This window comes from Cervus canadensis, chromosome 11, assembly GCF_019320065.1.
Source record: "Cervus canadensis isolate Bull #8, Minnesota chromosome 11, ASM1932006v1, whole genome shotgun sequence".
Lineage (NCBI taxonomy): Eukaryota > Metazoa > Chordata > Mammalia > Artiodactyla > Cervidae > Cervus > Cervus canadensis.
This window is the reverse complement of record NC_057396.1, coordinates 57,772,672-57,798,157: the sequence shown is the minus strand read 5'-3', so window position 1 is coordinate 57,798,157 and position 25,486 is coordinate 57,772,672. Positions and strand designations below refer to the sequence as shown.

At 44.4% G+C, this 25,486-nt stretch overlaps 1 protein-coding gene and 1 non-coding gene across 3 annotated transcripts in view; one reads left to right on the top strand and one right to left on the bottom strand.

Moving 5' to 3' along the window:
• Positions 1–10,505: 10,505 nt before the first annotated feature.
• LOC122450289 overlaps positions 10,506–25,486 on the top strand; it is a 200,924-nt gene continuing 185,943 nt past the window's right edge. The window contains exon 1 of one of the 2 annotated variants that reach the window (XM_043482539.1): positions 10,506–10,611. The gene's annotated coding sequence lies outside the window, so the exon portion shown is untranslated. Of the gene's footprint in view, positions 10,612–20,150; positions 20,455–25,486 lie in introns of those variants that run through there. The other variant, XM_043482540.1, reaches the window with a different exon arrangement.
• On the bottom strand, positions 24,219–24,341 carry LOC122450688. The gene has a single exon (XR_006272187.1). It is a non-coding gene; the product is annotated as a small nucleolar RNA SNORA26 (small nucleolar RNA).

The window sequence follows — 25,486 nt, the reverse complement described above, 5'->3', positions numbered from 1 at the left end:
CATCAGTGAGAACTGAACACCTGGAAAGCGAGGCTGGAGTTGTCCACCTTTCCTAATTATCAAGACACAAGCCTGTGTTCCCAAAGGAATAAAAAAGAGAAGGATGCCTGTTTGCAAGTCTCAACTGCAGCTCAACCCTCAGGAAACTGTCAGCTCCAGCTTTAAGGGGGTAACAAGGACGAACATCTTTTCCATTCCTTGATTATGGAATGGGGGAATGACGCTTTTTTATTTTTAACCTTGTCTTCGTTCTAAGATGACAAAATGCACCAGTGTGTACCATGCAGTGATTTCTGCCTCTGACACAAGGGGAAAGGGCTGAGTGGAGACACGGAGCAGCTGTTCCGCTCTCCACTGGCACCCTGACCCTGTTCAGACCCAAAACAGCCCGCAGACTGTCCTCGGGGCCTGCTAGGTGAGGAGCCAAGGATCCGAGTCCGGGGGCGGAGAGAAGAGGCTGCCCCCACCACCCTCCCCAACTCCGGCCCTCCTCCGCCCCCTCGCTGGCACAGCCCTGTCGTATCTGGGACTCATAAATCCCAAGCCAGTATTTGATCCCACAAAGCAAGATTGCGGTTATCTGGGTGGACGGGCCTGTCATGTGGCCGGTAGACAAACCGCAGCCAGGCCGGGCCGCGCCGGATCATTAGTCACCAGGACAGAAGTTCTGAACCGGGTCAGCCCCAGGGCCAGTCCAGCTCAGGCTTCAGACGGGGCCCCCGGAGGACAGCTCATTATTGTACTCAGGGACTCAAAGTCAAGCCTTCCCGTTCTTTGGGAGGTGAGGGGGGTGGTGGTGAGTGAATAAATCTCCCGCATCTGTCGGCAGGGCTTTCCCAACGCTGGTGTGCATAGGAATTGTCCAGGAGAGTGTGTCATACCTGCAGATTAGCTGACTCCATCTCCAGAGATTCTGATCATCTTGTTCCAAGATGACCCGCCACCTCAAGGCTTTCTGTGCTGTATCCCAAACGCTGGTTTCATGTTGTCTAGGCATTCTCCCCTCCCTCCACCCACTCCCCATGCCCTGGGTGGGAGGCTGCAGGACAGTGAGAATGAGGGGCTCTCTGGACTTCTGGCACAGGGCAGTCCACACCCCCTGGTTTAGCTCTCCTGCCCTGGCCCAGACTGGGACCAAGGAGTAAAGAGGGCCAAGCCCAGAGCTGGCAGGGCCAGACCCTGGGAAGCAGGTCAGCTTCTCGAATGATAGCATTCTGAGCAATGATAACATTGGTAACTCTTTGGGCCGGGAAGATCCTCGGGGGAAGGAAGTGGTATTCCACTCCAGTATTCTTGCCTGGAGAATCCCATGGACAGAGGGACTGGCAGGCTACAATCCATGGGGTTGCAAAAAGTTGGACATGACTTAGCAACTAAACAACAACAACAACATTGGTTGCCATTAACTGAGTGCTTTTACATACCAGGTACTGTGCTGAGTGGTTTCTCTGAATTATAAGGCACCAACTTCCCTGGTGGCTCAGAGGGTAAAGCAATAAAGCCTACAATGCAGGAGACTACATTTTCTGTAGTCATAGTGCTGAGGTTGGAAGGTCACTTAAGTGACTCATCCGTACCTCATCTGATAAATGGGCTTAACAGTGGCTCCTATCACATAGGGTTGTGAAAATGGTGAAAAGTCGCTCAGTCGTGTCTTGACTCTGTGACCCCGTGGACTGTAGCCCACCAGGCTCCTCCATCCATGGGATTCTCCAGGCAAGAATACTAGAGTGGGTTGCCATTTCCTTCTCCAGGGGATCTTCCCGACCCAGGGATTGAACCCAGGTCTCCCGCATTGCGGGCAGACGCTTTAACCTCTGAGCCACCAGGGAAGCCCTTGATACCAAGGAGTGGAGCTTGATTCCTCTCACCTTCAGTGTGGGCTGGAGTTAAGGACTCTCTTCCAATGAACAGAATATGGTAGAAATGATGGCCTGTCACTTTGGGGATTCTGTGTTAAGAGACTGCGGCTTACGTCTTCGGGGAAGCCAGACCGTGAGGGGCCGGATGGCACGGCCACATGGTGAGGAACTGAAGGCTCCCGCCGTCAGGGACTGACTGCCTGAGCCTGGAAACAGTCCGGTCCCTTCAGAGACTGTTACTTGCCTCCACTTCATGAGCTGGCTCATCACTTCATAGGAAAACCCAAGCCACAGTCATCCAGCTAAGCTGCTCCCAGATTCCTGACCCTCAGAAACTGTGTGGGATGTTAAGTATTTGTTGTTTCATACTGCTGAATTTTGGAGTAATCCCTTAGCCACCATAGATAACTAACATAGCATCCTCAGGGAGCCTTTGAGAAATGCAGGCTTCAAGCCTCACCTCACAGTTGCTGCATCAGAAGCTGCAGTCTAGCAAGGCTCACCGCCCCCTCCCCCCACCCAGGTGATTCACACGCACCTTAAGTTTGAGAAGCATCGTTCTAAGACACCCCATTCCCAGCCAAGAATGTTGTTGTTGTGATTTAGTTTCTGAGTCATGTCCAAATCTTTTGTGACCCCACGGACTGTAGCTTATTGGGTTCCACTGTCCATGGGATTCTCCAGGCAAGAATACAGGGGTGGATTGCCAGTTCCTTCTCCAGGGAATCGAACCCATGTCTCCTGCATTGGTGGACAGATTCTTTACCTCTGAGCCACCTGGGAATTTCTCGGTCAAGAATACAAAAATTATGAATGCACAACTACCTCTCCCAAGCAAAGTCTTTTAATCCAGTTCATCTTGCGTCTTTCCTCCTCTGCCCTTTCTCATTCCCCTAAGGAAAGTCAGCAGCCTCTGTACATTGCCCCACCTCTGCGGCCGGGTCCCCTTATCCTGCTGAGAATCCTACCCTTCTGCCCCAGACCTGGCACGTGGCAAATGCCTCCTGGTACAAAAAGCTCAGTAACCCTTTACAGGAAACCCCCCAAGGGAGTACTTTAGATGGGAACCCCCAGGAGAATCACGAATCACAGAGGCCAGATAACACTCCAGTTGGGAAAAGTACCCGAGGGATGTGTTGCCATAACATAAATGTGAGAGCTTGATTCATTTCCTTGATATGGGGCCAGCTTGCCTCTAGGCGTCTCCTCCCTTTGGGGAGTTTTCAGTGACATCAAAGGCCAAGTCAACATACTGGAGAGGTAGTAGGAAGAGGGTGGAAGCGGGTGTTGGGATTTCAAGCCGTGAACATGGGGTCACCAAGAGAACCTGTATCTGGATGGTTTTTGTTGTGTCACGGCTGACAGTGTGTGCCTGCTCTGGGTGTCGGCGCAGAGACTTCCCGGAGGACTGAAACTAGCCAAGCCAGGCCTTCAGACTGGGGGTGGGGGCGGGCAGCCCCCCCAGCAATGGGGATCGAGGACGGAGCCCTTGGCTGTTTCTTAGTCCACGAAGGTGGCTCATGTGACAAAGCACTGTTACTACTAAAAACAAGTCCTTTTTCTTGAGACCTATGCTGGTGAAGTTGGAGTGTTCCGGCCGGCTCTGGAACCCCACAGACTAGTTGGAGCAGGTGGGTGATGCTGTGGCTTCAGTTAGCCTTTTTTACCTATGTTTTTAGCTAGTCTCTACTGTGTACTTAAAAAAAAAAATTGAAGTATGGTTGTTTTACAATGTTGTGTTAATTTCTGCTGTATAGCAAAGTGATTCTGTTTTCTTTTTTTATATTTTTTCCATTATGGTTTATCATAGGCTATTGAACACAGTTTCTGATGCTTGTTGTTTATCCACCCTATATATAATAGTCTACATCTGCTAACCCCAACCTCTCACTCCATCCCTCCCTCTCACTTCACAACCACAAGTCTGTTCTCTGTGTCCATGAGTCTGCTTCTGTTTCGTAGATGGGTTCATTTCTGCCATGTTTTAGATTCCATACATAAGTGATATCATATGCTATTTGTCTTTCTCTTTCTGACTTATTTCACTTAGTATGATAGTCTCTAGTTGCATCCATTTTGTTGCAAATGATATTATTTCATTCTTTTTTGTGGCTGAGTAGTATTTCAGACTCTTGATGACCACATGGACTGTAGCCCACCTGGCTCCTCTGTCCATGGAATTCTCCAGGCAAGAATATTGGAGTGGGTAGCCATTTCCTTCTCCAGGGAGTATTTCACTGTATGTATGTACCACACCTTCTTCCTTCTTCATCTGTTCATCTGTCAATGGACATTTAGATTGCTTTCAGGTCTTAGCTATTGTGAACAGTGTTGCTATGAACACAGGAGTGCACATATCTTTTTGAATTATAGTCTTGTCTGGCTATATGCCCAGGAGTGGGATTGCTCATTCATGTTGTAACTTTATTTTTAGTTTTTTGAGGAACCTCCCTACTGTTTTCCATAGTAACTGTACCCACTTACATTCCCACCAACAGTGTAGGAGAGTTCCCTTTTCTCTAAACCCTCTCCAGCATTTGTTGTTTGCAGACTTTTTAATGATGGTCATTCTGACTGGTGCACTTTTATTTATTTATATTTTTTACTACAGCCAAATGGAGCTATTTTCCATTCTGCAAAAACACTGTGTGTTTCACATCTAGACCTTGAAGCCACTACTTCCTCTGCTTATTGTCTCCAATTTACATGACTGACTTCTACTCAACCTTCAATTCCTGGCTTTCTACCTCTGGGAAGGCATCTTAGATACTGCCACACTGATCAGGTATCCATCTGCTATGCTTATTTATTTATTTAGCTCTGCAGGGTTGTAGCTGCAGCATGTGGGATCTTTAATTGAGGCACGTGGAATCTAGCTCCCGGACTAGGGAATTAAACCCAGGATCCCTGCATTGGGAATGTGGAGTCTTAGCCACTGGACCAGCAGGGAAGTCCCATCGTCTATGCTTTGATAGCATTCTCCCTTATATAGGTCCCTCCCATAGTTTTCCATGGCCTGGAGACTGTTATGCCCGATGTCCGAATCCCCGAGCGGGAAGAGAGAAGGCTTCCAAGACAATGCAACTCGCAAAAAGGGAAGTTTATTGCTGACTCAAGTCAGGGCTCCTGCCGCATCCAATGCAGTGGTGCGGGTCAGAGAGCCCCGAGCCCAAGCTGTTACACAAATTTATAGGGTTAGCACACGCCAGTTGGTAGTTGGTTTAAGCGGATTGGTTACAAGTTTGCAGAGCAATTTCATTGGTCAAAACTTCGCGCGCGGGACTTTCCGGGGGGGGGCGGTTCCGCCGGGTTCCTAATTTCCTAATTGGCAAACAGCGGTAGGTGTTAAGCGAAAGCTGATTGATTGTATCCAGGTGGCCTGATAATCTTACCAAGTAGGAAGGCCTACTCCTAATCTAAGCTGCGTTACTTCTGCTCGCCTCACAGAGACAGGGTACTTGTCTTAATCACCCACAGGCAGCACCTTGCTTTGCAAACAATAGATTCCTTTTTCTTTAAAGACTGAGAGAAGACAGCTTTATTCTTTTCTTTTGATTATCAATTATTACATATTTATTGTAAAAACTTCAAATTTTGTAGAGATGTTTCAAGAATAAAGTCCATCTTCTGAAAGTCCCTACGCTGTTTTTCCTCCGTAATTGCTGCTCACTTCTCTTCCCTCCTAGACGGGAAGCTCTGTGAGGGGCCATGTCTCAGCCACGTTCCATTTATCAGAGAGCTGGTGCTAGTGGTAAAGAACCCACCTAAATGCGGGAGACGTAAGAGGCGTGGGTTCGATCCCATCCCTGGGTCGGGACGATCTCCTGGAGGAGGGCATGGCAACCCACTCCAGTATTCTTGCCTGGAGAATCCCATGAACAGAGGAGACTGAAGGGTGGTAGTCCGTAGGGTCGCAAAGAGTCCGACATGACTGAAGTGATTTAACATGCACGCATGCTGGCACAGAGTCAGTGCTCAATGTTCATGCTTGAATGAATACATGAATGAAGAGTCTCTGCGCCTAGAACAGTTCCTAGCTCCTAGGTACATGTTCCATAAAGGTTTACAGAATGAATCGTCTGCTGATCAATTTGTCTGGAGAGGTGAGGAAGTGGTGGAGATCTTGAAGGAAGACCCCAGAAACCTGAGGAGGCCCCTGGAAAGCGGAAATCACTCTGCCTGTGTCCTTCCATCTCACATTGGAGTCATTGTAGGCTTAGCTAGTGCCCTGCTTTCATCATGCTTGTTGCTTCTCTCACTTCTCTTGACTTGATAAATAGAGCTGAACTTTCTGGTCTGAAAGGTGCTGCGTTATTGATTCAAAAGCTGGCAACAGTGACCTCCGCACAGAAACATTTCCTGGGGATCAAATAACTGGCTCCTTTCAGCCCTCATCAATCTGCAGCTTGGCTACACGTCCATTTACTCTAGGACTTACTACCTGAACCCTAACCCTAAGTCCCCCAGGCCAGGGGATGGCCCGAATAATTTACTAGCATCTCGATTTCCCAGGGCTGTAATTTAGAAGGGCTTGCCGTTAGAGGGAAAACAAAGCAACATTTGGTTCACTCGAGGTTCTGAGTGGGGCTATGTTCATGGAATGAAAATCATAATCCCACATCAAAAGTGCTTTTTACATAATTTTTCTTATCTGGCTTGCATAAAAAGCTAGAGATAACCATTAATATCTCCAGTTCATAAATAAGGAAATAAGCTGAGAGAAATTGAATAGATGGTCCTCAAGTCACAGATGCAATACTACTCCAGGTGATAATAGTAAATAAAATAGTAATACTAGTGTTTTTTGTTTTTTAGTGTTTATTGTGTGTCAGACTGCATTGAATACTTTTTTAATAGATAGTCTGATTAAATGGTCACACCATTCTTATAGATTATGCATGACTAGTATGTTCACCTGACACTTGTAGGTACTGAACCTTAAGAAAAAACTTAAGCAACTTGCATGGAAGAGGGAAGTAGTTCTGGTTCTCCTAATTGCTACTCTGTAAACTCCATTAGGAGAGGGACCACATCTACTTAGCTCTCTACTAACCCCTCATTGCCAGCACAGGGCCAAAAGATGACAGGGAATAAGTGCCTAGTTCTTCTGCTTTTGAATCTGAAATTCTTTCTGATTTTCTTTTCTGCCTCAAACATGAAGAAGGCACATTAGTGCTATGTGTCAGAAGGCCAGTCAGACCCAATTTCTATCCATTACCAAGGCTCTTTATCTCCTGAGCTTCAGTTATCTCACCAACAGAATGATCACAGTCCACGTGCAGTACTGTCCAGGCACCCGGTGGGCCTTGACTGGAGCCCCCATGCCCCCCTGCAATGGGGGTATGACTACTTCTGAGACAGGTCAGCTGTGGTTCATAAAGTGGGTAAGTGGCTGGGTCACATAGTACCTAAGTGGCAAGCCTGAGATGGAAGCCACATTAATGCCAAAAGCAGACTCCACAGTGTCATCTCTCTCTCTCTCTTTTTTTAAAAAAACTTTATCACATACAATAAACCACACAATTTGCCTATTTGATGTTTAAAATTCACTGGCTTTTAGCATAGTCACAGAGTTGTGCAATGGTCATCAGAATCAATTTCGGAACATTTCACTACCCAGAAAAGAGACTCCTCCCCCTTTGGCCACCTCATACTCCAACCCTACTATGCTTACTTATCCTTAGGCAACGACACATCTACTTTCTGTCTCTATAGATTTGCCTGCTTTTGACATCTTGTATAAGTGGAATCATATGATATATGGTCCATTGTGACTGACTTCTTTCAGTTAGTCTAATGTCAAGATTCATCTAGGGTATAGCACACATCAGTACTTCATTCCTTTTTATTGTCCAATAATATTCCATTGTATGGATATACCATAGTTTCTTTATCCATTCATCAACTGGTGGACATTTGGGTGGTTTCTGATGTTACCTTTCTTACCACTCTATTTGCCTCCCAGGGATGTTCTGAAGACCAAATAAAAGTTAGACAAGAGAGCATTTTCTACTCTAAAGTGCTGTCCAAGCAAGAGGCAGCAATTCTTAGTGAGCTGATGGAAACAAATGAGGGCAAGTTGGCTTATGTTTGTTTATTTGTTTCCAACGAGGCACAGTGTATCCTTCAGCAGTAGTTGGAAATTTAGTGAAGGACTGAGAACTGTTTGTGTTCTTATCATTGCTAGTGCCTCTTCAGCATGCCATTCTGTGATAATAGTTTCTATCTTGACTTTTATTTTTTGCTATAAAACAAATGATAGCAAGTGACTCTTTAAGGGAATGCTTTTTATTTGGAGTGATTCAAAAGTCTGGCATTTCACTTTTATGGAAAACAAATCTATCTTCTGTCACTAAACGAGGGAATTGTTGACTGGAAATAATCTTACTAAACCAATCAAAAAAAAACTATTCATGGATCTTTCTCATCAGCAGCTCAGCAATTCATATATCTTTCAGATATCAGAAAGGGCTAATCATGTGTGTGTTACTAAGGAATCCACTGTGTATATTTTGTAAACACACTTAGATGAATCCAAGAAGAAAACCAGGACAGTTGGGAAACTTGCATCCTCTTTTCTTCCTTATCCTGGGGTGAAATGAAACAGAAGTGAGAGATTATGTTCTTTAACTCATCTTAATTTAGTGAACTAGGAATTGTTTCAACTGAGTCCATAAAGATGGCACATGCTGCACAAATATTCCTCATATATAACACAATTTTGGGTTAGGTGTTTTTTTTTTTTTTTTGGCAGTCAGTATGAAGGCAGTGTAAAAATGTTCCTGTAAAATCCTTCCTGTTTTCAGCTAAAGGCTGCTTCCACTATTTTCAGAGGAGCCTCTACACAATTGAACAGATTTATTGGGTGCTGACTGTGTCTGACAAAGGGCATGGAGACAGACGTATGAAGAGATACCAGCCGGAGCATGAGGAAGGTGATCATTAAGACAGGAAGAAAGAACTAGAGTGGGGCAGAGGGAGAGAGAGAGAAAAGAGGAGAGGCTTTGTTGGGATAGCAAGTAGAAGGGCCAATGAGATGTGCAGAAAACACTAACAGCTAATATTTTTGTTTATACGTTTACTGTTTGCTAGATACTATGCCAAACACTATACATGTATTTTCTCATCCAACTCATGACAAGTGGATATCACAAGTCGGTATCATTATTAACGCCCTCTTTAAGATGGAGACTTACTTGTCCAAGTCATACCCTTATGAAGTCATGGAATTCAGGCCAAGTTCTTAACCACAGATTGAAAACACCTCTCGGTCAGACAGAAACCTGCCTACTCAGGATGCTCCATATAAGAGAGTAGATACTTTCTTTTTAAAGGAAAATAAAGTCCAATTTTCTTACTGTAAATTAGACAATCTATCTTGGAAATCTAGGTGTTGAATATGAAAAGATCAGAGTTTTACACTTTCACCATTTGAGTATTCTTGGGATGCACATGTTATTTTGGTGGCCCTGGGTAAGGCTTGGAAGAGGGTGACTTTTATCTCCAGTGTTCAGAACTGCTCACTCATTCTCTATCACCTTTCAAATGACCATTTGGCTGCCCATTACGCCCAAGCTGTCCTGTGTCTGGATCTGATGTTTATTTTCTGAGGTTATAGAGGAAGTAGGATCCAGAACTGGAAAAGACTGAAGGATATTATCTGGTCCAACTTTCCCATTTTGCAGATGAGGAAAACTGAGGCTCAGATGAGTGAATCACCCCAACTCACAGTTGGATAATAGGTCTTCAGTGGTTGTTCCTTCTTACGTATAACTGTTGTTGCTTTTCAGAGAAACATGGAAGGGGCTCTCAGAATCCCGTAATGTCTGAGATGAAGACCACTGGCAGGTCTCAAGATGATTTAGGTGATGTTCAACAGCATTTAACTTCCTGTCAATCCTGGTTTAAGTCAAGGAGATAATTTCCATTTGGCCCCTTGTTTAACACCTAACACTTGGTAATCTCTCTTCATAACAAAGAGAGAACAAAACTCAGGCTCAGAACCTTTCACAGGCAACTAAACAGCAAGATTCTCATAACCTTGAATTGTTTTCATTGTAGTTACTATTATGCTACAAATTTATGACAAATGATACTGACTCTCTGCTTACTGTACTGATTGACAGAAAGTTTCCCCTAAAATGTATCTATTGATGTTTTTAAACATTGATTTACACTCTTAAGCAAGTTGTATTGCAGATGGTTCACACATATGACAAAAATCTTCATAATGATAAGTAAATGACTTAAAATCAGGAGACATTGCTATACCATTTGAGTGGCAAATAGTAAAGATGTGGGGCCCTGAACAGGCCCCTGAGGCAGGCCTATCTCAGATCACACTGCCTAGCTCTTGCCTACTATGAGAAGGGCCATCTTTGCTTGAAGATTAGGGATAGAGTCATGTCGAGAATCACTTAGCCCCAGGATCCTAACATTCCCTCTGGTGTGCCCATTTGTTCCTCTGCCCCTCCAGTCCTGCAATAACCTCCAAGTTCCCCTCTCTTCCCGCTGTAGACTCTGACGCTAAAGATGCCGGATATCTCACAGGGAATTACTTCACACGGAAGAATGGTGAGTCACCGTGGCCTCCGGGGCCAGACTTCAGTGAATGAAAAAATGCTGTGTGGGGTGGCGGAATGACGTTGGCCTGGGGGCTCCTGGCCCTGCATCTCAGGAACTTGGGGGGCCTCCGTCTCCAGGACCCAGTTTCCTCAGCTCTACAACAACTCCACCAGCCAGGAGAACTGTGAGTTCAGATGGCTCTGTCCCTCATTTATCTTACCTATCGGCTCACAGGGAAGGTGGGCTGAAGAAAGGGGGAAGCAGGAGAGAGGAAACGGTGAGGGGATGGGGGTTTTCCTGATCTGTGAAACAAGAGAGACACATGTAGCCAGTTAGAGGTCGAGACTCACGGAGTTGTTGTGAGGATTAATTAATTAAGACAGTGTCTGATCATGTCATGCTGCAGCACCCAGCACACAGTAGGTGCTCAAGCATTGTGGTGGCTCGTCTCATTGTCATGGGACTGATGAAGAAACGAGCCAGCTTCTAGACACAGTGGAGGATGCTGAGAGGCGGCAGGCTTCACCCAGGGTCCTTGAGTGGTGGAGTCGCCCCTTACCTGGACCCGATGGAGAATGGGCCCGTCCCCTTCCCCTGGGTCTGACCAGGGACACAGGGCACAGTCAGAAAATTAACACCAGGAAGAGAGTGAGGGGTTTGGGGGCCCCTGTGTGGAGAAAAAAAAAAATGACTAGAAGCCAGTCAAAGGTCAGGAAATCCATTTTTTTTTTTCTCCTTACAGATCTATAAGTTGAGAGGTTTGTAAAGGTCAATGTTGTTTTTTTAAAGTACCTTCAGGATTTACATCCCGAGTAACACTTGGTTTCCTCCGTGGTAAACATGAAGATCCAATTAGTTTTCCCTATAATTCAAAGAGATCCGAGAAACAGGGACCTTTCCGGTTGGAGTCAGTTTGGCTATAAAGTTTCTTGCTACATTATTCTGAGGATGAACTTTAATCCATATCTTATCTCCTGTTTGAAAATGAACATCCCTTCTCTTCTTATCATAATGTTTCTGCTTTCTTTTTCACTTTTCCCCCCTTTCCTTAGGAGCCTTGGCCGTACTCCTTTTTGGCAGTTAGAGTGAATTCTTCATACTCAGTTATGTGCCGCACTCAGTCACCTTAAGAATTTTTCTCCCTGTCTTGACTCCAGAAGGCATTTTAAGGTCCTGTCAAAGCAGAATGTTGCTGGAAGCCGAGCTTTCTGGGCCCCAATTCTCGGTCTTTTACAGCGATGTGAAATGGTGATCACCGAATATTTCTCTTTTTTATGGCATCTTTGGCCAGGGATGAAATCACTATGCAGCCGTTCCATGAACCCTGATTACGAAGGCTGCTTCTCAGTCTCTGGGTTTCTCCCTTTCCCTCCGGGCTTACTAAACCCATCCAGGTCTCTCCCCGGGGGACTGGGGTGAGGTGGGCAATCGCCAAGTACAGACACCTTCCAGGGTGAGATTTCCCCCCACCACAGGCTGTTGTGCTGCCCTGACCAGGGCTAGTTCTGGATTCCTGGGGTGAGAGGATTGGGGTATCCTTCACCTCCTTTCATGGAGGGTGAGAGTCAGTGCTCCAGGCCCTTCTGAAAGGCAGGAACCTCTGAGTAACAGATCTGTCTGTGAGCTAAGGAGTTGAAGGGCTTGGAGCTCTGCAGCCATCTTATTTTATTCTCTTTTGACCAAGAGAAGAGGCATGAGCTCTTCAACTACCAGATAGTGTCTTGTACAGACATCATTTGGAAGATCTGATAGGAGACATGGGTCCTCTCTAGCATAATCCCTAACTGACCTGGGATCCTGATGATCATAATACTTAGCATCTACCGAGTGTTTACTATGAACAGGCCCTGGAGAGGCACTTTACACGTATTATCTCATTTAATCTTAGACCAGATACTATTATGGTTTCCATTTTGGACATATAGAAACCAAGGCACAGACAGGTTAAGTAACTCATCTAAAGCCCAAAAGAGTAAGTGCCAGAGCATGGCACACGAGGCAGTTCAATACATCTTATATATATATATACATATCTTTAATGAGGGAAGAAATACTTCTTTTATATATATATATCTTTGATGAGGGAAGAAAAAGATGGATGACCATGTGCACACCTAGCTCAGATGGCTCATTTACAGAGAAGTTTTTACTTTGCCTCTAAAAAGATTGCCATTTGGTTTTCCTCTTTGCCTGTCGCCTAACAGTCCAGAGAGAAAGTATATCAAATCAGAATGCTTTCTGAAGTTGCAAAGAACAGAGAATCCAACTCAAACTGACTTTAATAAAGGAGATTTATGAACTCATGTAATGGCGAGTCCAAAACTACAGTGATCCAGCTCCTTGATGATGGGTTAGCTTTTTTTTTTTCTGTTTTTCTGTTCTGCCTTCTAAAGCGTGTACTTCTTCCAAAGGCTGATTTTCATCATGATGGCAAAATGGCTATAGCATTCTAGGCTTCATATGTGAGTAGTTGAGAAGGGAAGAGAGCATTTCTTTTTCAGTATTCCGAGCAAGATCCGAGGGTTCACTTTTGTTGGATGACGTAAATTGCAGCTAACCCTTGAATCAATCTCCATTCAATGCCAGGGGAGTGGAATTTATTGACTGAACTTAAGCCAACCACTGATCACCCCAGTAAACAGGGGCAGAATCTATTTCTACTTCCACCACATGGGACACACAGAAGGCTGGATACCCAAATAAAAATCTGGGTATGGTCAAAAAGCGGAGAACACTGAATGAGCCCTGGGTAAATAATTCATATCTTTGAATCAGTTAAAGATAAAGCATGCCTTTGGTTGAAAGTGACAGAATGCCAAATGACTGAAATGTAGATGATTAATCTCACTTTGTATCAAATGTAAAAGTAGGCCATTCCAGTGGGTGTAGTGGCTTAATGATATCTCCTGTGACTTAAGCTTTTTCTCACTTTCATACTCAGCAGTGGTCATCAATGGCTGCTGGAACTCTTGGCATTACCTTCTCAAGGTGCCTAAACAAGAAGGAAGCAGAAAGGATGGAAATAAAAAGTCTCTCTACCTATGCATCTTGTCTGTCACTGAGCTAAGAAAACCTTTCTCTCAAATCCCCCAGTCATCTCTCTCTTCATTGCTACAGACCCGATCTGGATCACATGGCCATCACTAGCTGTACAGGAGGCTGGGAAAGTGAATACTTGCAATTTCCAGTCTCTGTCATGGGAAGCTGGCAAGGAAAATAGTTGGCCGAGAATGGCCTTGGGTAATCATCTACTAATGTCTTGTTTTGGTAATTTTGTGCAAATGAAGTGAAGGACTGTCCTAAGATTTTACTAGTATCCATTAGAAAGAATAATACCGAGATCTGGCTTAATCCATTAGAGAGAAAATACCAAGATCTGGCTCAGTCTCAAAGTACTTTTTAGGAAAACTCAGACTCAGAGTAGTTAGCATTCATCCGTACTATCTTCAAATACAAAGCTCAATGCAGCATTAGGTATTCAAGTGTTGAAATCAATGAGAGCTTTATCAGAAGCACATTTAGGCATCAGCCTACTTCATATTGTCAGCAGTCAAGGAACACCTCACACCTAATTAAAAATCAGACGTCTAAAGTAGGCCTATAAAAATTGGAAATTCCAATACAGACCGTTAATTAATCTGGTTTGCTTTTTCAAGATGGCAAAAATATTTCTCTACTAATTAATTGTCTCATCTTCAGGGCTATAAGCTCAGTCTCAAAATACATTACAAATATCCTATCACTCAATAAATTGCAGCTAGTATCAGCAAAATATTTTTGGCTTATTTGAGGACTGGCGCAACAAGGCCAAGAAAGTGACTCAATAGATTAGAGAAACGGTAGAGTGAAAGATGCTGAGAACAATCTGATTACACGAATATACATCCATTATGTTTTCAGTTTCGAACTATTCCAACTGTGGATTTTTTTTTTTCCTCCTGACTTCCTTTGAAAAACGACATGAACAAATTTTTCACTGCAGTTGGAAGCAGACTCTGTTAGAAGAAAGAGGCCAATACCCGGGGAAACTGTGACAAATGAATCTGCTAGGAGGAAAGAAAAACTTAAAACATTCAGAGAGCTGAGCATCTAGGAGTAATTGCAGCTTGGCTGGGCAGGGCCAATGTAGACTTACATTTAGTACTGACTCACAACCAACATTTCATGGTGCTTCAGCATTTATGAGACATTTTTACTTACACTGCCAACTGGCCCAGGTTCTAATAAATCTCCACTAGAACATATTTGGTGTGTACAATTATACTGGATGTAATAGGTATTATTTTTGGCAGCCCAGCAGTTTATTCCCCATCTTCCCTTTTCTGGCAGCTAACTCAGGTCTGGCCAATCACAGTATCCATTCACCTGGACCCACTGAGGGCCAATCGGCATTTTCCCCTGAGATTCTGATATATAGCCAATAGAGTTACTCACCCACCTCATCAGCACCCCATGCTGCAAAGCTGGAAAGTAAGACTGAAGCTATAGAGGAGAACAATGGGAGATGGAGAGAGCTTAGCAACTCTTTTGGAAATAGGATCAATCTTTGCCTGAGGCCAGACCCCTCGGGATATCCTAGCTAGGTGAGCCAAAAAATTCCATTTCAGGCTTAGCTAGTTTGGTCTGAGTGTCGGTCACTTACACACAAAATCCTGATTGATGCCACCATTTAAACTGTGTACAATCCATCTTTGCAGGTTTAGCTTGAATTGAGACTCTTTGATGAAATCTCTCCTGATGACTCTCACTGACCCTTCTTTTTTCCAGTAGCCACATCACTCACTGATTGTACCAGCTGGCACAGTGTCAGATGTAATTGCAACATTCTATGATTTTTCAAATGTCTTTTCAGCTGTGTTGTATGTAAAGTCTTACGGGGATGGAAAATACAGTCCCCAATTAACAAACAGGAGAAGTTCTGAAAGGACTTTTGGAAGTTGTTTGGTTTGAACTTGAAATACATGTCTCCAGAGAAGTAATATAAGCAATGGTTAAGTTCCCAGGCTAGCTCACAAAAGCCTGTTTTTATGAAAATGTGTATACAATGGCAGAGAATCACAGAGGAGTCCTGCAGAAAACTACTGCTTGGGAAAAAGTAGGTTTGATTGGAGAAAACCAGGAGGTAGAAACAGACTTTTCAGGACTATCTGGAGAAGCTTTAGAGCTGTGTTGGTCTTCTTTCTTAAAAATTAGTTTTTATTTTTACCAAATTATATATCCACATTGTTCTCCAAGGCTTACCACAAAAAATAGCAGTTCCCAAACTACTCCATCTCCTCAATTTTCTTATTTATTTTTGGAGGGAACTACTTTTAATCTTACAGTTGTTTACTTTGGCATTTAACACATATGTCTAAGCCACTTCTTGAGTTTTCTTTTTTAGGCATTTTCTGTTGATTTCCACGAAGGCATATAAGCATTTAGCGTCCATCTTCACCTGCCCACCCTGGTACACAACACTTACACCCTCATCTTCTTGATGCAGGTCTAGCATAAAACTTTGGTTAGATCAACATTTAGTGTTCACGTTATCATGACTAGATAACACACAATCCACTGCTGAGCCATGTAATATAAAAAGTATGAAGATTACTTTTCCTTTGAATCACAACTCTAAGTTGTCCTAGGAATAAGAATTACATTATTTTCTGTTTGTCTCATGAAGTTTTTATGTAATTATTAAAATTTCATTAATTTTTATTTTATTTCATTTATTTCATTAATTTTATTAATTATTAAAATTACAAAATTTCCCCCAGTGGGCTCTGTATCTTGCCAACAAGTTTGGTAAACATGTTGTCGTTTATTGTCAACTATATCTTTTATTCCTGAGCCCTTTTTTTTCATATAGCTAATGTCCAAGAATTCTGCTTTGTTCTCATTTCTGCTTTGTGTTTTATAAACAGCTTGTTCTTGTTTCATGGATGCATATATTCTTTTATTTCTCTGAGAACTTTAATGAAAAAATACTGGTTTTCTTCTCCCTTAATAGCCTTTGTCTTTTCTGTTTGTTCTTACCACCTCTTTAACATTAGAATCTTTCTTCTAACAGCAACTGATTCTTGGTATTCAAGTGGGGCAAAAAAAAAAAGAACTAATTGGGAGTTGTGAGGATGGGGCTTGTCAACTATGGGCTTCACCACAGGGTGATCTTATGGATCTGATCATAAGCCTGTCGTGTCAGCATCTTTTCTGTTTGTTGTTTTGTTGTGGACCATTAAAAAATAATCTTCATTGAATTTGTTATCGTATCCACCTGTTTTATGTTCTGGCCATGAGGCATGCGGGATCTTAGTTCCCCGACCAGGGATCAAACCTACATGCCAAACCCACATGTCCTGCGTTGGAAAGCACATTAACCACTGGACTGCCAGGGACGTCCCTCTTTTCTTTTTGGCTGGCCAGATTCATCAGAGAAGAATTCCACAACCTCCTCTTTAGAAGATATATGTCAGGCTTTCAACCTACTAGAGATCAGGGCTTGGGCTGTATCTAAATTTTCATTTAATCCTTTTGTTTTTAATGCATTTAGCCTCTCCAGTATTTTGCTGGGGTAGGACACAGTCACCCAGCTGTAATGACTTGTACAGGTTATCAATTTACTTCTTCAATAGACTTCCAATTACAGTTCTATGTTCTGTTGCCCAGTGCTGCAGTGCAAATTAGGATTTTCAGAGCTCACTATCATCAGCTTGGGAGTTTGATTTCTTGGGTCTTCTGTTGGTTACCACTAGACTTTTTACTTTTTTTTTTTAACAAGAATGGAGCAATTGTTCATGTTGCACTTTTCACTTTACTCATCAAGAATATCATTCCAAACCAATAAATAGTTTCTAAACTACACTCATAGTTCTCTTGTATTCCTTCGTATAAATGTACCATCACTTATTTAACCCACTTTCTACTGCTGGATAAATTTGGGTTATTTCCAATTTCTTTATATTATTAGCAACTGAGTTTTGAGTATTTTTGTTGCAAATATTCTGTTTATGCATTTATTTCCTCAAATTCAGTTCAGTGCTACTTTTGATAGTACTATTTTTGATAGCTCATTAATCCCACAGGATGTTTTGTGAAATAGGTTCTGCAAACCAATGTGTTTGGAACTGCTGAGATTCTGTGTGCATCAGTATTTTAAAAGCTCCATAGATGCTTTTGTTGTGCAGTTCAGTTTGGAAACCATCTTGATCATAGACTCTGCTTCCATTTTACCCAAGAAAAGCTGTGCTAATTGAGGCTGAGTGAAGCAGTAGAAGAAAAACTGGCAGGTGTCTTAGTCCCTTTGGGCTGGTATAATACAACACCATTGACAGGGTAGCTTATAAATAACACAAATTTCTCACAGTTCTGGGGGCTGGGAATTCCCAGATCAAGACACAGGCAGATTTTGTGTCTTGCGAGAGCCCAGTTCCTGGTTCATAGGCAGCCATCATCTAGCTGTGTTCTCACACAGCGGGATGGATGAAGAAGCTTTCTGGGGCCTCTTTTACAAAGTCCCCAAATCCAAATACCAAAGGTCCCACCTCCAAATACCACTGCACTGGTGGGGGGGGGGGGGCTTGTTATTGCTGTTAAGTCAGTAAGTCATGTCCAACTCTTTTGCGATCCTATGGACTATAGCCTGCCAGGCTCCTTTGTTCATGGGATTATCCCAGCAAGAATACTGGAGTGGCTTGCCATTTCCTTCTCCAGGGTATTGTCCCAATCAAGAGATCAGACTGCATCTCATGCATTGCAGGTGGATTCTTCACAGCTGAGCCACTGGGGGAACCCTACACTGGGGTTTCAGTTCAGTTCAGTCACTCAGTTGTGTCTGACTCTTTGAGACCCCATAGACTGCAGCATGCCAGCTTCCCCGTCCATCACTAACTCCCGGAGCTTGGTCAAACTCATGTCGATTGAGTTGGTGATACTATCTAACCATCTCATCCTCTGTCCTCCCCTTCTCCTCCTGCCTTCAATCTTTTCCAGCATCAGGGTCTTTTCAAATGAGTCAGTTCTTTGAATCTGGTGGCCAAAGTATTGGGGTTTCAGCTTCAGCATCAGTCCTTCCAGTGAATATTCAGGACTGATTTCCTTTAGGATGGACTGGTTGGATCTCCTTGCAGTCCAATCGGGACTCTCAAGAGTTTTCTCCAACATCACAGTTCAAAAGCATCAATTCTTTGGTGCTCAGCTTACTTTATGGTCCAACTCTCACTTCCATACATGACTACTGGAATCACCATAGCTTTGATGAGACAGACCTTTGTTGGCAAAGTAATGTCTCTGCTTTTTAATACACTGTTTAGGTTTGTCATAACTTTTCTTCCAAGGAGCAAGCCTCTTTTAATTTCATGGCTGCAGCCACCATCTACAGTGATTTTGGAGCCCAAGAAAGTAAAGCCTGTCACTGTTTCTTCCCCATCTATTTGCTATGAAGGGATGGGACCAGATGCCATGATACACTGGGGATTAGGTCTCAACAAATCAATTTGTGGAGGGCAGGGGGGCGGGGGTGGTGGTGGTTAGGAGTCAAATCACAAAACATTCAGTCTCCAGCAACAGAGCAAGAATATATGTGGCTCAGAATGACAAAGAGCCCAACATTAGTTGTTGTTCACTGGCTAAGTCGTGTCCAACTTTTTGCAACCCATGGACTGCAGCATGTCAGGCTTCCCTGTCCTTCACTAACTCCCAGAATTTGCTCAAACTCATGTCCATTGAGTTAGTAATGCCATCCAACAATCTCACATAGTATCACCCATCTACTTTATTATCAGTATGTGCTCAGAGCTCTATACAGTGGGAAGTAATGCTTTTGGCATAATTTCGTTTAAAAAATTCATGAAATAAGGAAATAAAGCACAGTTTGTTTGGAACACAAACTTCATAATCTACACTTGGGGGAAAAAAAAGAATGCTTAATACTGCTGAGAGGGAGGGCTCCAGATGGGAAAACAAGCACCATTTTAGCAATGTCAAATAAAAGCCAAGTTTAGTAATTCTCAAATTATAGTGAGCAGACATTTCACAAGGCAAGCTGTTAAAAATGCAAATTTCTGGGCTCATGGCTCTTAATCTAACTTGTCAGCTATAGTGTAAGCTCTAAATCCTGAACATACAACAAGGATTCCCCCAGGAATCTAATGGAGGTGGTCTGTGGACCAAAATTTGAGAAACTGGTGTAGGCGGTATTCTGCCAGAAATCATTAGAGTAGCTTTAATCTGGAAACTTCTCTAGAGTTTACTTGTTAATTGTCACAGGATCTTGGGGTTAAGGCTGAGAACACTTTTTCCCATCAAACAGGGCACCAAGCCCAGAAGATGTGCTGGAGTGATCCACTTTGGAGGGGTTTTTACAGAGTCCAGGGTGTTAGGCAAACATTTGGAATGGGTTGGGTTTTCTAACCTTGTCTGTTTGTTTCCTGAAGTCACTTAAAATTCATGCAATCCCTCAGAAAGGAAGGCTGTCAGGTTGAAAGGCTATCAAGACCCTGGTAACTGGGCTTTAAAAAACAGCAGTTAGAGAAAATGAGAAAACAGGCCGGTCTGATGTTTGGTCCCAGGAATAGGAAATAGCCACTCAAAATTCGGAAGTACATCTTTGGGGGTCTCTGTTCCTCTCTGCACCTTAACTTTTTGCGACCTGACAACGCTCCTCTTTTTCCTGAGGCCTGTCTCCTACTCTGAACACTTAGAGTCGGATCAAAGCGCCAGCACGCCAATCTTTGACCCAACTAAGTAGCCAACGCCCTCTCAGAGGCTGGGCCGGATTCGAGCTTCAGGTTGCGGGGCGAGGCTCTCAAGCTAAGCCCCTTGCCGGGCTCCCTAGTCTCTCGGGTCGAGTCGCGGGCAGAGAACCGCACAGCGACCCCGCGCCGGGCCGCCCCGCGCCCCCGGAAGCTCAGGCTCTCCGGCGCCGGGCTGCGGCGGCCTGGGCGGGCGCGCAGTGCGCCTCGCGGCCCGGGTCACCGCGTCACTCACGACCGGTCCCCACAAGGGCCGTCCCGGTCTCAGGAGACTCGAGCGACACCGGCCACCGAGGGTAAGCGCTGCGCATCCGGCGGACACTCTGGAAGCCGGCGCGGGGCTGCGGAGGAGCCCCGGGAGGGAGGGTCGGGGTCTCCGGCGGCTCCTGCGGCGGTCTGCTCCGAGCCCGCCGCCAGCCCGGCTTTCAAGTTCAAATGCGCGGGGTCGGTGCGGCTTCCCTCGGCTCCTCTTCCGCCAGGCCTGAGGGCCTGCGTGGCACGGGGCGGGAATGTCCCGCGTCACCGGCTCTTTACCCCCCTCCCCGCCCCCAGCCTCTCTCTGCCCTTGTGCACCTCGCCCTTGCCCGGCCAAGCCGCGTGCCCGGCTCGACAAGGTCACCCCCGCTTGCCCGCCCGGGACCAGCTGCCTGCTTTCTCTTTGCTCAGCGTTCCCTCTAGAAAACACACCGGAAGGGGGAGCTTCGGGCCCAGAGAAGGCTTTTCTGGCCAAAAAGGCCCGCCTCCCGCGCACCTGGTTTTAATAAGCGCCTAGGGAGAAATATGGCCGGGGGGAGCCTGAGGGCTCCCCAAGAAATGCTGTCTAGAGCGAGAAAGAAGGGTGCACATGAGCAGGCGCACTCGCTGCACAAGGGTTGGTAAAGACCTCGTGCACTTTTCAACTCTGCGGCTTGGAGCAGATGTAAGATGGTAGTGATGTTAGAAATGGGATATAAACAACAGTGAAAAACACATTTATTAACATCGAGGACAAGAAGACCGCACAGTGGTGCACAATGTATTCTTTTCTCCCCAGTCTTAACAACAACAACAAAAGGAATATTGAAAACAACCCTACCCCTGTCCTATATCTCCCACTGCCTAAGGCCATGTGCACACATACTTTTTACATAGTTGCATTTCGAGGTACAGGGCATTCTTATTTCAAATTCTAGAACAGGGAGGTTAATTACATCCTAAGAAAACAGAAGCCTTCATTAGTTCTGAGAAAAAGGTCTCTCAATACATGAGTTAGAAGTTAAAGATTGTATCACACTTTCAACCTAAGTTATAAAAGTTTAAAGGATAAAGGACATGAAAGGCTTTCTTTAAAGACCCTTGTGAGGGTCTTTATATATTCACACACATTCTTTTTGCATCTTAGAGCCAAGAACAAATTTTCCAATATAGCACTTTGATCTTCGCACTCTAAAGAACTCAACTCTACCTTGTACTAGACTTTAGAGAACATTAATTTTTCAGAAAACATTTCCTAAACCCCCAATCAGCATTAAATCAGAGACCTCACAGTTGTACTGATGTTCCCTCTGCTTGGAGTGATTATCTCTTGCCTTTGCTTTGCTTGCTGGTTATTCAGATCTCTGCTTTCAAAATCCATTTCCCTGCCCACCCTCACACAACAAGGATATTTTATTTCTTCAAAGCTCTTATCATGATCTGAAATTATTAGATTATTGTGTGCCCCTACTGTGATAATTTAAGGAACTTTGCTCTTTTACTTGCTGTTATTAATAACATCCTAGAACCATACAAGCCACTTCCCAGAGTCTACCAGGACTCATATTTAGTAAATACTAAAAAAAAAAAAGAAAGAAAGAAAGGGAAAAAAAGGTCAGAGTATAGAGCATTTGCCTTGGAAGCATCTGCTAAGTGAATGTGACCCTCAAGGAAACATCTCCTGGTCCCCCTACTGCCCCCCCACCTCCTTTTCCCCTGGGTAGCTTGGGGGCAGCTGCCCTGCGACCCACTGGCTCTTCTAAGGGCCCCACCCATGGTGACCCTCCCAGCCTCAGGAAGTAGGCCCTGGAGGCAGCTGGGGCTCAGGCAGTTTTTTGGGGGCCCAGATTTTGGACTAGAGAGCGAGTGGGATTCTCCCCCAGGGGCCTGGGACTGCTGGCCGCACACAGCCCCTGACCCTTTTAGCACTTCCTAGCGCTTGGCTGCATGCGAGGTTCCCAAGTTCACGGTGGGAGGTGCCCGTGAAAGATGCGCTGTTATTGTTGGACTCCCAGCGCAGGGAGTAATTAGGGGAGTGACATGCGCTCAAGTCGAGGCCTTTCCTTGTGGGCTGGGTCACTCACGAAGCCGCGCCTGGCCTCTTGCTGGCAGAGGCTGTGGATTCCTGAGGATTCCTACGTGGTTCACTTCTCGGAGGAAGCCTTGATGAGGAAGAGGCTGGGAGTGGGGGCAGAGAAGTTTGGAATTTCCCGTGGTTCCTTGGGGATTGATTGTTGTTGAGAACCACCCTGGGCAACACCAAGGTGGAGTATCTGGGTCTGCTGGCCTTTCCTCACAGCCACTCTGGGCTCCCAGGGTCCCTCAGGCGGCCCTGCACGTTGAGGGGTGGGGTTAGAGACCGGGGGCAGGGAGGAACCGGGGGAACTGCAGTTGCACTCGGAGAAGCAGCTTTTACTGAAGCGCTGTAGAGCCCAGCGTGATGTTCGGCAGGTGTATGCTTAATAAATGTTCATTCAAGTACGCAGCATGAGAGTGTGCTTCGAACTGTGTCTCAAGCCTGGCTGTGTCGGTGGACAGGGACTCCGGCGGCCCACTAGGAAGCAGGGATTGTGTTAGTCGATCAGTCGTGTCCACATCTTTGTGACCCCATGGACTGTAGCCCACCAGGCTCCTCTGTCCATAGGATTCTCCAGGCAAGAATACTGGAGTGCGTTGCCATTTCTTGCTCCAGGGTATCTTCCAGACCCAGGGATTGAACCCAGGTCTCCTGCATTGCAGGCGGAATCTTTACCATCTGACCCACCAGCGAAGCCCTTAAAACCTAGGAAACAGCAGCCCACTTCCTGGGTTCAAATCCGGGTGCCTCCACCTGAAGATACTTCTCGGCATCTCTGTGGCCCACAGTCCTCACGTTTAAGAAGGAAAATGTTATCTACTTCATGGAGTGCTTATGATGGTTAAGTTGGAGTAAATTTTGGAACGTACCTAAAGCCTGGCATATACTGCTGCTAAGTCGCTTCAGTCATGTCTGACTTTGTGTGACCCCATAGACGGCAGCCCACCAGGCTCCCCCATCCCTGGGATTCTCCAGGCAAGAATACTGGAGTGGGTTGCCATTTCCTTCTCCAATGCATGAAAGTGAAAGTGAAGTCGCTCAGTGGTGTCCTGACTCTTAGAGACCCCATGGACTGTAGCCTACCAGGCTCCTCCATCCATGGGATTTTCCAGGCAAGAGTACTGGAGTGGGTTCCCATTGCCTTCTCTGCTGGCATATACTAGTGCCAGGGTAAGTGCTAAAAATGAAAACAAACAAACAAAAAACCAAACAGTGTGGGAAAGGTAACAGTTACCTCGTAGGGGAGAAAAGGTGTGGGAAGGGCACACTGGACATTTCAAAAGTAACTGTCATCTTTCTCTTTCTTAACCTGGGTGGGTATGTGGGTTTTGTGATGTTGCTATTTTCTGTACATCTTATAAATGTTTTAGTAACTGCTTTATATATGATAAAACATTAAGATTGCACATTCTGATTCTCTTGTACTACGTTTTAACACACAGGACCATTGAAGCATTAATTTGTGTGACCCATCTTCTTTTTGCACAACCTTGTGAGGGAAGAATTATGTTTATTTCCAGTTTACAGATGTGGCAACTGAGGCCAAATAAGTTGCTTAAAGTCTGCATAGATAAATAGGATATCTTAGTTTTAAAACAGAGTCTGTGTCCTTAACTGCTGTGAATGGCTTTTTTAATGTCTTGCTGATATAACAAGTTGTATTTGCACTTTATTTTTTTGTTTCAAACCGAAGGTCAAGTTTAAATTTAATGACTTTAGTAAGTGCTAAGACTTAAAATCTTCCTGTTCAGTTGTGACTCCAGACAGGATCCAGAGAGGAGTTCTAAAAATCTCTTCTCTGGGTTTTATGGAGACTTTCTTTATCCTCCTGTGTTAGCCTCTTAAGGCACTGCGTCAGCCTTAAAAGGGCACTGGAAAGGGCGAATGAAATTCTTTACCCTATCAGTGATCCACTAGCGTAAAGTTGCACACTGTGACTTATCTGTGTGACTTGGGATAGTCTCAATTATGTGAAACAAAGTCAAAATACAGAAATAAGCTGGATCCAGAAATGACTGATTGCAAACCCTCTACTTTAAATTTTATGTTCATCAAAACTGCCTACTATTCTCAGTAGTTCACTTAATAATGAGAAATGCTAAAATGTTGTACATTTTAATTTAAAATAAATGCTTATAAAATGAGATGCCACTTATATATATATATAAAATACCACTCATTATAAAATGAGATGTGTTTTATTTACTCTTTATCTAAAAACACATATGAAATCTTTCTGTAAAACATATATTGGGATTCCATCTAAGATTTCAACAGAAGAAAGGTCCAGGATGCAGGAAAAAGAATATTGACTATTGCTGGCTTAAGACTATAGTAGAGATTTAAGAATTTGATAGTGTGAAACAGGGCTAAATGTCATTCAACAGACATTTATTAAATGTTTTTATGTATAAAGCCTTGTGTTAGGCAGTTAGGGAAAATACAGAGATGAATAAGACAGTTGGACCTTCAAAGTTGTTTGTAGTCCTTCAGTGTGTAACATGTTGGATATACTATTGATTGTTTTGATATGTGACACTAATCAAAGCTGATTGTATTATGAGATCCAACAATTGAAGTGTTTGGGAGAATGCAAAGAAAAGATCAGTGATTTCACAGTGATTCTAGTATCTGAGCTGGACTTCAGAGTTCATTGAAGAGCGCAAATGGGCAGCTGGGTAAGAAATCTTGAGGCCTGTAAATAGTTGAGTTGACTGGAATGTTAGGTGGAGGATGAGACCAGGAGGACAGGTTGGAGTGAAAAGCGGAGAGAACCTCACCGAGGGGTCTGGCCTTCCTTAGCCGTTTGGCCCTGGGAGCCATTGAGGGCTCCTAAGTGTAGTTGTGATGTGCCCAGCACTTTGACCTGACCTAGAACCATTCTTCTGATGGTGGTTGTTAAGAGAGAAGAAAACAAGATGTGGAGACCAGCGAGGAGGCTTTGGGGATAGTCAAGTGGGATGATCATAGGATTTCAACTAGCATGATGGCAGGAGGCATAGGAAAAAAGAAGTTTT